This window comes from Salmo trutta, chromosome 31, assembly GCF_901001165.1.
Source record: "Salmo trutta chromosome 31, fSalTru1.1, whole genome shotgun sequence".
Lineage (NCBI taxonomy): Eukaryota > Metazoa > Chordata > Actinopteri > Salmoniformes > Salmonidae > Salmo > Salmo trutta.
The window spans coordinates 43,395,883-43,411,664 of record NC_042987.1 but is presented as its reverse complement, the minus strand read 5'-3'; the positions used below and the strand labels follow the sequence as shown (position 1 = coordinate 43,411,664).

General features: G+C 45.9%; 1 pseudogene; it reads right to left on the bottom strand.

Moving 5' to 3' along the window:
- Positions 1–3,702: 3,702 nt before the first annotated feature.
- LOC115169228 (macrophage mannose receptor 1-like) overlaps positions 3,703–15,782 on the bottom strand; it is a 66,092-nt pseudogene continuing 54,012 nt past the window's right edge.

Sequence of the window (15,782 nt, the reverse complement as noted above, 5' to 3'; positions counted from 1 at the left end):
CTATCCTACTGAAACCTATAGACCTACAGCTAGGTCTACTATCCTACTGGAACCTATAGACCTACAGCTAGGTCTACTATCATACTGGAAACCTATGGAACTACAGCTAGGTCTACTATCCTACTGGAAACTATAGACCTACAGCTAGGTCTACTATCCTACTGGAACCTATAAACCAGCTAGGTCCACTATCCTACTGCAACCTATAGACCTACAGCTAGGTCTACTATCCTACTGGAACCTATAGACCAGCTAGGTCTACTATCCTACTGGAACCTATAGACCAGCTAGGTCTACTATCCTACTGGAACCTATAGACCTACAGCTAGGTCTACTATCCTACTGGAACCTATAGACCTACAGCTAGGTCTACTATCCTACTGGAACCTATAGACCTACAGCTAGGTCTACTATCCTACTGGAACCTATAGACCTACAGCTAGGTCTACTATCCTACTGGAACCTATAGACCTACAGCTAGGTCTACTATCCTACTGGAACCTATAGACCTACAGCTAGGTCTACTATCCTACTGGAACCTATAGGACCTACAGCTAGGTCTACTATCCTACTGGAACCTATAGACCTACAGCTAGGTCTACTATCCTACTGGAACCTATAGACCAGCTATGTCTACTATCCTACTGGAACCTATAGACCTACAGCTAGGTCTACTATCCTACTGAACCAATAGACCTACAGCTAGGTCTACTATCCTCATGAATCCTATAGACAGCTAGGTCTACTATCCTACTGGAACCTGTAGACCAGCTAGGTCTACTATCCTACTGGAACCTATAGACCAGCTAGGTCTACTATCCTACTCTGGAACCTATAGACCAGCTAGGTCTACTATCCTACTGGAACCTATAGACCAGCTAGGTCTACTATCCTACTGGAACCTATAGACCAGCTAGGTCTACTATCCTACTGGAACCTATAGACCTACAGCTAGGTCTACTATCCTACTGGAACCTATAGACCTACAGCTAGGTCTACTATCCTACTGGAACCTATAGACCTACAGCTAGGTCTACTATCCTACTGGAACCTATAGACCAGCTAGGTCTACTATCCTACTGGAACCTATAGACCTACAGCTAGTGAAATGTGAAATGTAGGACAACAGCAATGGAAACTTCAGGACTATCAACCATCTTCTCATTTGTTTGTTATGAGTCTATATGGCTAAAGCAAAGCCAATAACACAGGATGATTAACACCAGAGCATTTGCTTCAAACGGATAGAGTGATAGATAGGTACTGATTCATTGATAGAGTGATGGATTGGTACTGATTCATTGATAGAGTGATAGATTGGTAGTGATTCATTGATTGAGTGATGGATTGGTACTGATTCATTGATAGATCGGTACTGATTCATTGATAGATCGGTACTGATTCATTGATAGAGTGATGGATTGGTACTGATTCATTGATAGAGTGATAGATTGGTACTGATTCATTGATAGAGTGATAGATTGGTACTGATTCATTGATAGAGTGATAGATTGGTACTGATTCATTGATAGAGTGATGGATGGTACTGATTCGTTGATAGAGTTGTAGATTGGTACTGATTCATTGCTTCAACACTTACGATGCACAAAGACAGAGCTACATTATCATCAAAACCACAGTGGGCAATATTCAGGCAAACGCAATTCTAAGAACAACCAATAATACAGGGACCCCACCCACACAGCAGAGAAGTTCAGAGGAAATGCATGACGCTCTCTCATCTATCAGAATAACTTTCCTTTATGTGTCGTCTGATTTCCCACTGCATTATAGGTTGTTCTTAGAATTGTCTGCCTGAATATTGCCTAACTGTGAAATGGACGATGATGCAGCTCTGCCTTTGTGAGTCTAAAGCGTTGCAGTGGACACATACATTCAGTACTGGAGACAACATCCTGATATGAGATAGACAGTTGTTGGCTTATCATACCATTGACTAAAAAGCTTTTTTAAAGCTACCCTGACTGATACCTTTAAGTCAGTAGGTAAAGTAGAGGACAGCAAGCTGACTGATACCTCTAAGCCAGTAGGTAAAGTAGAGGACAGCAAGCCTGACTGATACCTCTAAGCCAGTAGTTAAAGTAGAGGACAGCTAGCCTGACTGATAGCGCTAAGTTAGCTTTGGAAACAACATTGAGAGACTGTGTATTGGTTGGACTCCCTGAGTTGTGTATCGTTCTGGCAACGGAAAATACCCAACCACAATATAGCCGCTACCCCAATAAAATGTTTCCTGTCAACAAAGGCATATGTATAATCTCTAAGAGCTCTTCTCCCAGATGTAAAGTGAAATATGTCTATTGCTATCAAATCAAACAGATCAAGAGATATAATTTGCCCGTTATAGTGCCACCGTTTGGTCGATCTGAATCTGCTTGCATATGTTAATTCTTGACAGTGCTTGGAACATGTGTACCAAGTTTTGTTACAATACCAATATCCATGTCTGATTATATGCATTTATGTGCCAGGTCACGCCTATCTGAATGTTGATTGGTCAATATGTTTTAGGTCTGGAAAATGTTGAGGGACATTGGTCCATAGATGCTATATATCAAGTGTAGGTATTTGGGGGTATTTTATTAGGATCCCCATTTGCTGTTGCAAAAGCAGCAGCTACTCTTCCTGGGGTTCCACACAAAACACAAAACATAATACAGAAACATCAAGACAAGAACAGCTCAAGGACAGAACTACATACATTTTTTAAAAAAAGGCACATATCAATGCATACACAAAAAACTGTCTAGGTCCAATAGGGGAGAGGCGTGTTGCTTTATCCATTTCTTGAAACCAGGTTTGCTGTGTATTTGAGATGGAAGGAAGTTCCATGCAATAAGGGCTCTATATTCTTTTTATTTAACCTTAATTTAACCAGACAAGTCAGTTAAGAACAAATTCTTATTTTCAATGACAGCCTAGGAACAATGGGTTAACTGCCTTGATCAGTGGCAGAACCATTTTTTTTCCTTGGCAGCTCAGGGATTAGATCTAGCAACCTTTTGGTTACTGGCCCAAAGCTCTAACCACTAGGCTACCTGCCACCCCAGTATATAGTACTGTACGCTTTATTAATTTGTTCTGAATTTGGGGGACTGTGAAAAGACCCTTGGTGGCATGTCTGGTGTGTTAAGTGTGTGTGTCAGAGCTGTGTGTAAATTGACTATGCAAACAATTTGGGATTTTCAACACATTAAAGGTTTCTTATAAAAAGAAGAAGTGATGCAGTCAGTCTCTCTTCAACTCTTAGCCAAGAGAGACTGACATGCATAGTATTTATATCAGCCTTCTGATTACAATGATGAGCAAAACGTGCCGCTCAGTTCTGGAACAGCTGCTGGTTAACTAGGTCTTTCCTTGCAGCACTGTACTACACAACTGGACAATAATCAAGATTAGACAAAGTTAGAGCCTGTAGACCTTGCTTTCTGGTGTTTGGTGTCAAAAAATTGTCCCTAGAATTTCTAAGCAAACGGCTGGAGGCAGGGCTTTCTCCTATAGAGCTCCATGTGAGAGATGCAGACTCAGTCTCAACCTTTAAGTCTTTACTGAAGACTTATCTCTTCAGTAGGTCCTATGATTAAGTATAGTCTGGCCCACGAAAGCTTCCGCACGTAAATATGACTTGTCCTAACCTGGGTTGGATCTTTAACCTTACTCCCCCCCCTTGACTCCCCCCAATCACAAAGGGATCATTGGCTGAGCCTCCATATGGTTGACCAGCTGGCTAGTGTCCACTATGCTGGGGTCGACCTCGGTGACGGGCTCCGTGTAGAGGGGGTTGTCAAAGGTACTCTGGCCTGATCTGAAGCCCAGGGGGTTGGTGAAGGAGGGCAGGGGACGGCCGGTCTTCTTGTAGAGCATTAAGGCTGTGAGGCCCATCAGACACATGGTAGCCAATACCACCACCACTGCCAGGCCTGAATACACACGCCTGTGACCTCCCTTCAGAGACACTGCAGGATCACAGGAATAAATATTACAGTATGGCTATCATTGTTTGACTGATATGACTGATTGGTTAATCGACAGAGTGGTTAATCGACAGAGTGGTTAATTGACCGAATGGTTAATCCAACAGAGTGGTTAATTGACCGAGTGGTCAATCGACAATGTGGTCAATCGACAGAGTGGTCCGATTTGGTCCTGCCGTACATACCTACACGTACGCTACGGTCACAATGACGCAGGCCTCCTAATGGTCCCTAGAATTCTAAGCAAACAGCTGGAGGCAGGGCTTTCTCCTATAGAGCTCCATTTTTATGGAATGGTCTGCCTACCCATGAGAGAGACGCAGACTCAGTCTCAACCTTTAAGTCTTTACTGAAGACTTATCTCTTCAGTAGGTCCTATGATTAAGTATAGTCTGGCCCAGGAGTGTGAAGGTGAACGGAAAGGCTGGAGCAACGAACCGCCCTTGCTGTCTCTGCCTTGCCGGTTCCCCTCTTTCCACTGGGATTCTCTGCCTCTAACCCTATTACAGGGGCTGAGTCACTGACTTACTGGTGTTCTTCCATGCAGTTCATGGGAGGGGTGCGTCACTTGAGTGGGTTGAGTCACTGACGTGGTCTTCCTGTCTGGGTTGGCGCCCCCCCCTTGGGTTGTGCCATGGCGGAGATCTTTGTGGGCTATACTCAGCCTTGTCTTCGGACGGTAAGTTGGTGGTTGTAGACATCCCTCTAGTGGTGTGGGGGCTGTGCTTTGGCAAAGTGGGTGGGGTTATATCCTGCCTGTTTGGCCCTGTCCGGGGGTATCATCGGATGGGGCCACAGTGTCTTCTGATCCCTCCTGTCTCAGCCTCCAGTATTTATGCTGCAGTAATTTGTGTCGGGGGGCTAGGGTCAGTCTGTTACATCTGGAGTATTCTCTTGTCTTATCCGGTGTCCTGTGTGAATTTAAATATGCTCTCTCTAATTCTCTTTCTCTCTTTCTTTCTTTCTTTCTCTCGGAGGACCTGAGCCCTAGGACCATGCCTCAGGACTACCTGGCATGATGACTCCTTGCTGTCCCCAGTCCACCTGGCCATGCTGCTGCTCCAGTTCCCACTGTTCTGCCTGCGGCTACGGAACCCTGACCTGTTCACCGGACGTGCTTGTTGCACCCTCGACAACTACTATGATTATTATTATTTGACCATGCTGGTCATTTATGAACATTTTAACATCTTGACCATGTTCTGTTATAATATCCACCCGGCACAGCCAGAAGAGGACTGGCCACCCCTCATAGCCTGGTTCCTCTCTAGGTTTCTTCCTAGGTTTTTGGCCTTTCTAGGGAGTTTTTCCTAGGGAGTTTTTCCTAGCCACCGTGCTTCTTTCACATGCATTGCTTGCTGTTTGGGGTTTTAGGCTGGGTTTCTGTACAGCACTTTGAGATTTCAGCTGATATACGAAGGGCTATATAAATAAATTTGATTTGATTTGATTTGGTCAATCCACAGAGTGGTCAATCGACAGAGTGGTCAATCGACAGAGTGGTTCATTGACAGAGTGGTTCATTGACAGAGTGGTTCATTGACAGAGTGGTTCATTGACAGAGTGGCTAATTGACAGAGTGGTAATGGACTGATCATTCATTGACTGATTGATTGATTGATTGAAGGATGGATGATGGATTGACGGATGGATGGGTGGGTTGGTTGGTCGGCTCATTCATTCATGACTCACCATGTGTTGGTGGTGTTTCTGGTAGAACTGGAGGTGGAACAGAAAGGATTATTAACAAGGTATTATTAAGAGGTCTAACGCTGTCTATTTATTTGTTTATTTCACCTTTATTTAACCAGGTAACTATCTATCTATCTACTGTCTATTATCCTAATTGCTCAAATAATTCTTCATCACAGCCTTCATTTGCTATAGTTCTATTGACATTCATTTATGCACTACACTATGGAGTGAGAAAGAAAGTTGTGTGGATATTGTAATAGATACATGGTGCTCCCCTCTCACCCTTGTCTTTCCTACAGATGTATGGTCAGTCTCACCCTCGTCTTTCCTACAGATGTATGGTCAGTCTCACCCTCGTCTTTCCTACAGATGTATGGTCAGTCTCAACCTCGTCTTTCCTACAGATGTATGTTCAGTCTCACCCTCGTCTTTCTCACAGATGTATGGTCTGTCTCACCCTCGTCTTTCTCACAGATGTATGGTCTGTCTCACCCTCGTCTTTCTCACAGATGTATGGTCAGTCTCACCTTTGGGCTTCTTGCAGATGTATGGTCAGTCTCACCCTCGTCTTTCTTACAGACGTATGGTCAGTCTCACCCTCATCTTTCTCACAGATGTATGGTCAGTCTCACCTTTGGGCTTCTTGCAGATGTTTGGTCAGTCTCACCCTCGTCTTTCCTACAGATGTATGGTCAGTCTCACCCTCGTCTTTCTTACAGATGTAAGGTCAGTCTCACCTTTGGGCTTCTTGCAGATGTATGGTCAGTCTCACCCTCGTCTTTCCTACAGATGTATGGTCAGTCTCACCCTCGTCTTTCTCACAGATGTATGGTCTGTCTCACCCTCGTCTTTCTCACAGATGTATGGTCTGTCTCACCCTCGTCTTTCTCACAGATGTATGGTCAGTCTCACCTTTGGGCTTCTTGCAGATGTATGGTCAGTCTCACCCTCGTCTTTCTTACAGATGTATGGTCAGTCTCACCCTCGTCTTTCTCACAGATGTATGGTCAGTCTCACCTCGTCTTTCTCACAGATGTATGGTCAGTCTCACCCTCGTCTTTCCTACAGATGTATGGTCAGTCTCACCCTCGTCTTTCCTACAGATGTAAGGTCAGTCTCACCTTTGGGCTTCTTGCAGATGTATGGTTTATTACCCCAACGGGCAGTGCTCCAGGTCCCATCGGAGGATAGCATATATCCATAGTCATAGGAAGAGTCCTGAGGCTGTCCCTCTGCCCAGTTAATGTAGTCCAGCACTGTTTGGTCCAGCCACTTCCACTGACCTGCAACATGGTCTGTTGTTAGTTTTGTAGTTACCTACACTCTTACAGAAAAAGGTTCTATCTAGAACCTAAAAGAGCTATTCGGCTGTTACCAGGGTCCTCCCATGGTGACGGCCGAAGAACCATTTTGGAACCCTTTTATTATAAAAGTGTAGGTGTGTTTTGTACAGGGCTATGTAGAAGAATTGGTAGTTACCTAGGTGTGTTTTGAACAGGCCTATCCAGAAGGATTGGTAGTTACCTAGGTGTGTTTGAACAGGCCTATCTATCTAGAAGGATTGGTAGTTACCTAGGTGTGTTTTGAACAGGCGTACCTAGAAGGATAGTTAGTTACCTAGGTGTGTTTTGTAAAGGCCTATCTGGAAGGATTGGTAGTTACCTAGGTGTGTTTTGTACAGGCCTATCTAGAAGGATTGGTAGGTACCTAGGTGTGTTTTGAACAGGCCTATCTAGAAGGATTGGTAGTTACCTAGGTGTGTTTTGTACAGGCCTTTCTATCTAGAAGGATTGGTAGTTACCTAGGTGTGTTTTGAACAGGTCTATCTGGAAGGATTGGTAGTTACCTAGGTGTGTTTGAACAGGCCTATCTAGAAGGATTGGTAGGTACCTAGGTGTGTTTTGAACAGGCCTATCTAGAAGGATTGGTAGTTACCTAGGTGTGTTTTGTACAGGCCTTTCTATCTAGAAGGATTGGTAGTTACCTAGGTGTGTTTTGAACAGGTCTATCTGGAAGGATTGGTAGTTACCTAGGTGTGTTTTGAACAGGCCTATCTAGAAGGATTGGTAGGTACCTAGGTGTGTTTTGAACAGGCCTATCTAGAAGGATTGGTAGTTACCTAGGTGTGTTTTGAACAGCCTATCCAGAAGGAAGAGTAGCTGTCTTTCAGAAACTCCAGGTTGCTCTTTATGAAGCGGAGTTCGGCAGGATCCTCGATGCTCACCAGAGACGCCCCCTTCACACACAATATTCGTATTAATGCTTCTCCATTTACTTTCTTTACGGTTTGTTCTGTCCAAAGAAGTGCAGAGTTCATGGAATACTGGATCCCAATTCCAGTTGTCTCCTTTTCTCCCTGAAGCGTTCACCATCTCACTCCACGCCAGGATGTAAAAGCATTAGATAGGTGTAACAGTCTGTGTACTACATCATTAGATAGGTGGGACACACACTGAAACACCTTTCTTCCACCAATCAGTCAACCAGTAAACACTTGGAGGAGAAGGGTTAGAGAATGGGATATGGGCCCCGTCCAAAATTGCTCCATTTTATAACGGTACCCCGCATAGGCCTTGATCAAAAGTAGTGCACTATGTAGGGAATAGTGAAGGTGCACTAAGTACTATGCCCTTGGATCTAAGATGAAACTTGCTATCAAATCTGGCATTTTGAACCCTGAAGAGTTCTGAATGAAATGTGTTACATGGCCTCAAGTCTCGTCTCTCTCCTGCCAAGTCATCTTATCAGAAATCACGGGTATTCAATAGGGCGGCATTTTTTGACACACCCTTGGTTTTGAGGCTCCTCCTACCTTTGCGTATACAGCTGGTGGAGGCGTCGGACCACTCAATGTCGTTAATGATGAAGCTGTAGCAGTGCCCTCGGAAAGGCAACCAGGACCATGGGCTGTTCCTACCGCTGATGTCCTCCTCCTCCTGGACACATACCCCGGGGTACTGGGGCGGGGCCGTGGGCGGGACGGCTATGGGGGGAACCAACCAATAGGATTACAGCACTGCACAGGGATCCACCAATAGGATCTCCTCTCTGGAAGAAACTAGCGTATGGGATTACGGCGCTGAATAGGGGACCTACAAATAGGTCTGCTGGGGTAGGAGACTGTCACACCTGGTGACTACTAACACACTGGGGTAGGTACCTGTCTCACCTGGTGACTACTAAACACACTGGGGTATGTACCTGTCTCACCTGGTGACTACTAACACACTGAGGTAGGTACCTGTCTCACCTGGTGACTACTAACACACTGGGTAGGTACCTGTCTCACCTAGTGACTACTAACACACTGGGGTAGGTACCTGTCTCACCTGGTGACTACTAACACACTGGGGTAGGTACCTGTCTCACCTGGTGACTACTAACACACTGGGGTAGGTACCTGTCTCACCTGGTGACTACTAACACACTGGGGTAGGTACCTGTCTCACCTGGTGACTACTAACACACCAGGGTAGGTACCTGTCTCACCTGGTGACTACTAACACACTGGGGTAGGTACCTGTTTCACCTGAGGACTACTAACACATTGGGGTAGGTACCTGTCTCACCTGGGGACTTCTAACACACTGGGGAAGGAGCCTGTCTCACCTGGTGACTACTAACACACTGGGGTAGGTACCTGTCTCACCTGGGGACTACTAACACACTGGGGTAGGTACTGTCTCACCTGGGGACTACTAACACTGGGGTAGGTACCTGTCTCACCTGGGGACTACTAACACACTGGGGTAGGTAACTGTCTCACCAGGGGACTACTAACACACTGGGGTAGGTGCCTGTCTCACCTGGGGACTACTAACACACTGGGGTAGGTGACTGTCTCACCTGGTGACTACTAACACACTGGGGTAGGTACCTGTCTCACCTGGTGACTACTAACACACTGGGGTAGGTACCTGTCTCACCTGGTGACTACTAACACACTGGGGTAGGTACCTGTCTCACCTGGTGACTACTAACACACTGGGGTAGGTGACTGTCTCACCTGGTGACTACTAACACACTGGGGTAGGTGACTGTCTCACCTGGTGACTACTAACACACTGGGGTAGGTACCTGTCTCACCTGGGGACTACTAACACACTGGGGTAGGTACCTGTCTCACCTGGTGACGACTAACACACTGGGGTAGGTACCTGTCTCACCTGGTGACTACTAACACACTGGGGTAGGTACCTGTCTCAACTGGTGACTACTAACACACTGGGGTAGGTGACTGTCTCACCTGGTGACTACTAACACACTGGGGTAGGAACCTGTCTCACCTGGTGACTACTAACACACTGGGGTAGGTACCTGTCTCACCTGGGGACTACTAACACACTGGGGTAGGAGACTGTCTCACCTGGGGACTACTAACACACTGGGGTAGGTACCTGTCTCACCTGGTGACTACTAACACACTGGGGTAGGTGACTGTCCCACCTGGTGACTTCTAACACACTGGGGTAGGTACCTGTCTCACCTGGTGACTACTAACACACTGGGGTAGGTGCCTGTCTCACCTGGTGACTACTAACACACTGGGGTAGGTGCCTGTCTCACCTGGTGGACTACTAACACGCTCGGGTAGGTGACTGTCTCACCTGGTGCCTACTAACACACTGGGGTAGGTACCTGTCTCACCTGGTGACTACTAACACACTGGGGTAGGTACCTGTCTCACCTGGTGACTACTAACACACTGGGGTAGGTACCTGTCTTACCTGGTGACTACTAACACACTGGGGTAGGTACCTGTCTCACCAAGAGACTACTAAACACACTGAGGTAGGTACCTGTCTCACCTGGTGACTACTAACACACTGGGGTGGGTGACTGTCTCACCTGGTGACTACTAACACACTGGGGTAGGAGACTGTCTCACCTGGTGACTACTAACACAGTGGGGTAGGTACCTGTCTCACCTGGTGACTACTATCACACTGTGGTAGCTACCTGTCTCACCTGGTGACTACTAACACACTGGGGTAGGTACCTGTTTCACCTGGTGACTACTAACACACTGGGGTAGGTACCTGTCTCACCTGGTGACTACTAACACACTGGGGTAGGTACCTGTCTCACCTGATGACTACTAACACACTGGGGTCAGTGACTGTCTCACCTGGTGACTACTAACATAACGGGTTCAGTGACTGTCTCACCACTACAGCTGTAAGTCAGTTTGTAAGAGCATGGCGCTTCCAACTTCACTATCATGGGTTTGATTCCTGCTGGTACCTCCCATACCAAAATGTTTTCACGCATGACTGTAAGTCGCGTTGGCATAAAAAACTGTTATATTACAGTACACTAGCCTTCCTGACAATCTGAACACCTAGGCTGTATCTCAGAGGAACACCGTTTTGTGGTGCTGTAGACGACCCTGTGGTTGAAACCCACCCGTATCCCCCTACAGCAGTCCCCTGACTTCTTCCCATCCACCCAGCACATTCCAAAGCCATCTGGCTCCTACAGATAACCCATTAACTTCTATCAATTTAATTTATGAAGCCCTTCTTACATCAGCTGGATGTCACAAGTGCTGTATAGAAAACCAGCCTAAAACCCCAAACAGCAAGCAATGCAGATGTAGAAGCACCTTGTTACTGTCTGATGTAACAACCATTCTCTATCACCCCTCAGATACTATAGTATTACTACTTCTGATCCATCATGTCTCTAGCTATAGCAGTGTTCAAAGTTTCACCCAGATCCAACAGTACCAATAACTGCCTATTCTGATGAGGAGTCTGTGGCACATGAAGATACAGCTTGTACTGTACCTCATTCCTATTGAGTCCAATCCACAGTGGTGTCTGCAGCTTCAGAGCCTGCAGCTCCAGGTTAGGCTGCTGACAGTTTCATTCCAGGGTGCTAGCCAGCTGGCCCTCCTCAGCCTCACACTGCATCCGGGCTTCGGGCCATGTACAGTTTCTGGGGCAGCACCTTGTAAGAGTCGTTGGCCAGCTTCACCCAGCCTCTAGGTAAACACTGTCGGGGCCGGGGACTGGGATGCCTGAGTCTAGGAGGGCAGAGCAACACTTAGTCACATTACAAATCAGAGGGCTGAGGATGGAGACGAGAAGAAGGATGAAGAAGAGGATGAGGAGAGGAGAGAGAAAGAAGAGGAGAAAGAAAGAAGAGGAATAGAAGAATGTCTTTGCTCACCAACTTTGCGCTGACAGATGAAGCCACATGTGTCGTTGCAGGACCTGGTTTCCCATTTTCCCAAGATGGAGGAGGAACTGGCCATCACAGCACACTGAGACAAAGATTATCAATAATGGACAACATTCACAGTCACAGACTTAATTATGTCATATAGTAGAGCTTTGAGCAAAATGTAAGGCTAACACTTTAAATAATACATTTTTAATATATTATTATATCCGATTTATTGTGTGTATTTCTCATTTGAATTGTGATAGTTTGTTTAAATGGATCTTACCTGACTAGCCCGAGAGGAAAGCATATCCATGTACCTCTACAATTTGAAAACCAAATGGTGTTTATTAAGACATTGTTCTAGAGATAGAATGAGCAAAGTAAACGACAGGGATTTAGTCAATGTGTTTCAGTATAATATGTAAACGATGGGGATTTAGTCAATGTGTTTCAATATAATATGTCAACGATGGGGATTTAGTCAATGTGTTTCAGTATAATACGTAACCGATGGGGATTTAGTCAATGTGTTTCAGTATAATATGTAAACGATGGGGGATTTAGTCAAAGTGTTTCAGTATAATATGTAAACGTGGGGATTAGTCAATGTGTTCAGTATAATATGTAAACGATGGGATTTAGTCAATGTGTTCAGTATCATATGTATCTAAAACATATGTACAGTAGGCGTGTCGGTGGGCTGTGTGTGGATATCTGTGTTTGTGTATAAATGGGTGTATCAATATATTAAATAGTAATGAGGATGTCTTGACAGCGTACGTCTTCACCCCCCCAGAGTTACTACTTGGTGGAGCCCCTTAGGCAGCCATTAACAGCTGTGGACCATTTCCAATAAGATTCTACCACTTACCCACAAACTCTTAGCGCGACATATATCCATTGTTTTTGTCAAAACTCTTCAAGCACAGTAAATTTTGGTTGGAAATCTTTGATAGACAGCAATATTCAAACGTTGTTCCTGTTTTTTTTAAGCAGATTAAAGTCAGAACTGAGAGACTGTAACATTCAGGAGCATTCAACACCTACTGGAAAGCCATTCTAGTGTGTCTTTTGGCATTCAAATGTGTGCAATTAGGCTTTCTTGTCCCTGGGATAGTCCCAGGCTTTCTTGTCCCTGGGTTAGTCCCAAGGTTTCATGTCCCTGGGATAGTCCCCAACGGTTTCTAGTCCCTTGGAGAGTCCCAGGGTTAGGGTTTCTTGTCCCTGGATAGTCCCGGTTTTCTTGTCCCTGGGTTAGTCCCAAGGTTTCTTGTCCCTGGGATAGTCCCTGGGTTTCTTGTCCCTGGAACAGTCCCAGGCTTTCTTGTCCCTGGGATAGTCCCAGGGTTAGGGTTTCTTGTCGCTGGGATAGTCCCAGGGTGCCTGTCATAGTCCAAGGATTTTCTTGTCCCTGGGATAGTCTCAGGCTTTCTTGTTCCTAGGTGATAGTCCACAGGGTTTTCATATCCCTGGGATAGTCCCAGGGTTTCCTGTCATAGTCCCAGGATTTCTTGTCCCTGGGATAGTCTCAGGCTTTCTTGTTCCTGGGATAGTCCCAGGGTTTCTTGTCCCTGAGATAGTCCCAGGGTTTCTTGTCCCTGGGATAGTCCCAGGGTTTCTTGTCCTGGGATAGTCCCAGGGTTTCTTGTGCCTGGGATAGTCCCAGGATTTCTTATCCCTGGGATATTCCCAGGGTTTCTTGTGCCTGGGATAGTCTCAGGATTTCTTGTCCCTGGGATAGTCCCAGGGTTTCTTGTCCTTGGGATAGTCCCAGGGTTTCTTGTCCCTGGGATAGTCCCAGGGTTTCTTGTACCTGGATTGTACCAGGCTTTCTTGTCCCTGGGTTAGTCCCTAGTTTCTTGTCCCTGGGTAGTCCCAGGGTTTCTTGTCCCTGGGATAGTGCAAGGTTTTCCAGTCCCTGGAATGGTCCCAGGGTTAGGGTTTCTTGTCCCTGGGATAGTCCCTGGGTTTCTTGTCCCTGGGATAATCCAAGGGTTTCTTGTCCCTGGGATAGTCCCAGGGTTTCTTATCCCTGGGATAGTCCCAGTGTTTCATCTCCCTGGGATAGTCCCAGGGTTAGGGTTTCTTGTCCCTGGGATAGTCCCAGGGTTTTTTATCCCTGGGATAATGCCAGGGTTTCTTGTCCCTGGGATAGTCCCAGTGTTTCTTGTCCCTGGGATAGTCCCAGGTTTCTTGTCCCTGGGATCATCCCAGGCTTTATTGTCCCTGGGATAGTCCCAGGCTTTCTTGTCCCTGGGGTAGTCCCAGGGTTTCTTGTCCCTGGGGTAGTCCCAGGGTTTCTTTTCCCTGGAATAGTCCCAGGGTTTCTTGTCCCTGGGATAGTCCCAGGGTTTCTTGTCCCTGGGATAGTCCCAGGGTTTCTTGTCCCTGGGATAGTCCCAGGGTTTCTTGTCCCTGGATAGTCCCGGGTTTCTGTCCTGGGATAGTTCCAGTGTTAGGGTTTCTTGTCATGAATTTTACCAGGCTTTCTTGTCCCTAGAATTTACCAGGCTTTCTTGTCCTTGGGATAGTCCCAGAGTTTCTTGTCCCTGGGATACTTCCAGGGTTAGGGTTTCTTGTCCATGGATAGTCCCAGGGTTTTGTCCTGGGATAGTCCCAGGGTTTCTTGTCCCTGGGATAGACCCAGGGTTTCTTGTCCCTGGGATAGTCCCAGGGTTTCTTGTCCCTGGTATAGTCCCGGCTTTCTTGTCCCTGGATTGTACCAGGCTATCTTGTCCCTGGATAGTCCTAGGCTTTCTTGTCCATGGGATAGTCACAGGCTTTCTGTCCCTGGGATAGTCCCAGGCTTTCTTGTCCCTGGAATTTACCAGGCTTTCTTGTCCCTGGGATAGTCCCAGAGTTTCTTGTCCCTGGGATACTTCCAGGGTTAGGGTTTCTTGTCCATGGATAGTCCCAGGGTTTCTTGTCCCTGGGATAGTCGCAGGGTTTCTTGTCCTGGGATAGTACCAGGGTTTTCAGAAGACTGGGGTAAGCTTTCCTTTTCTTTTTTACCTGGGCTCTGCTCATGTCATGTCTTTTGATCCAGACACCCTCCCCAAAGAGGCTTCCACCAAGTATGAACTCTGGGGTGTTTCCACCAAGTATGAATCTGGGGTGTTTCCACCAAGTATGAACTCTGGGGTGTTTCCACCAAGTATGAACTCTGGGGTGTCCCACCAAGTATGAACTCTGGGGTGTTCCCACCAAGTATGATCTCTGGGGTGTTGCCACCAAGTATGATCTGGGGTGTTGCCACCAAGAATGACCTCTGGGATGTGAAGACATACCAATCAAGACATTCTGTTTTATTTTTTTTATGAATTTAAAACATTTCTCCAACTTTCTTTCACTTTGAATATGTGGAATAGGTTTATATAGATCTGTCAGAAAAAAACATAATTTAAGTCATTTTTTTACTTAATTCTAAGGCAGCAAAATGTGAAGACTGTGCAAAGCGGGTGTAGACTTTCACTAGGTCCTGTGTGTGTACGTCTGTGTTTACTTAAAGTTTAAAGGGACTTTACCTGACTATGGTGATGCCATGGGAACATCTGCGACAGTCCTACAATTAAAACAAAATATGATATTAGGGTTATTTAAGAACATTACTGGTTTAGGGATAAAATGAGCAAATTAAACTCAAAGTAAACTACTACATCATGTCCAGTGTGCCAACCAGTGTTCCAGGCTGTAATGTATCTGTATATTATGTCAAATGTTACTCAATTTTCACCACTAAGCAAATTTAAGGGCTGCTTTGCACAAATTTGAAAGTTGTGAAATGATGTGCAACTTCCAGCGCACGTTTACTGTGAACACTGAGGCTGTACCCACTATAAGTTACAGTTTTACTGTGAACACTGAGGCTGTACCCACTATAAGTTACAGTTTTACTGTGAACACTGAGGCTGTACCTGCTTT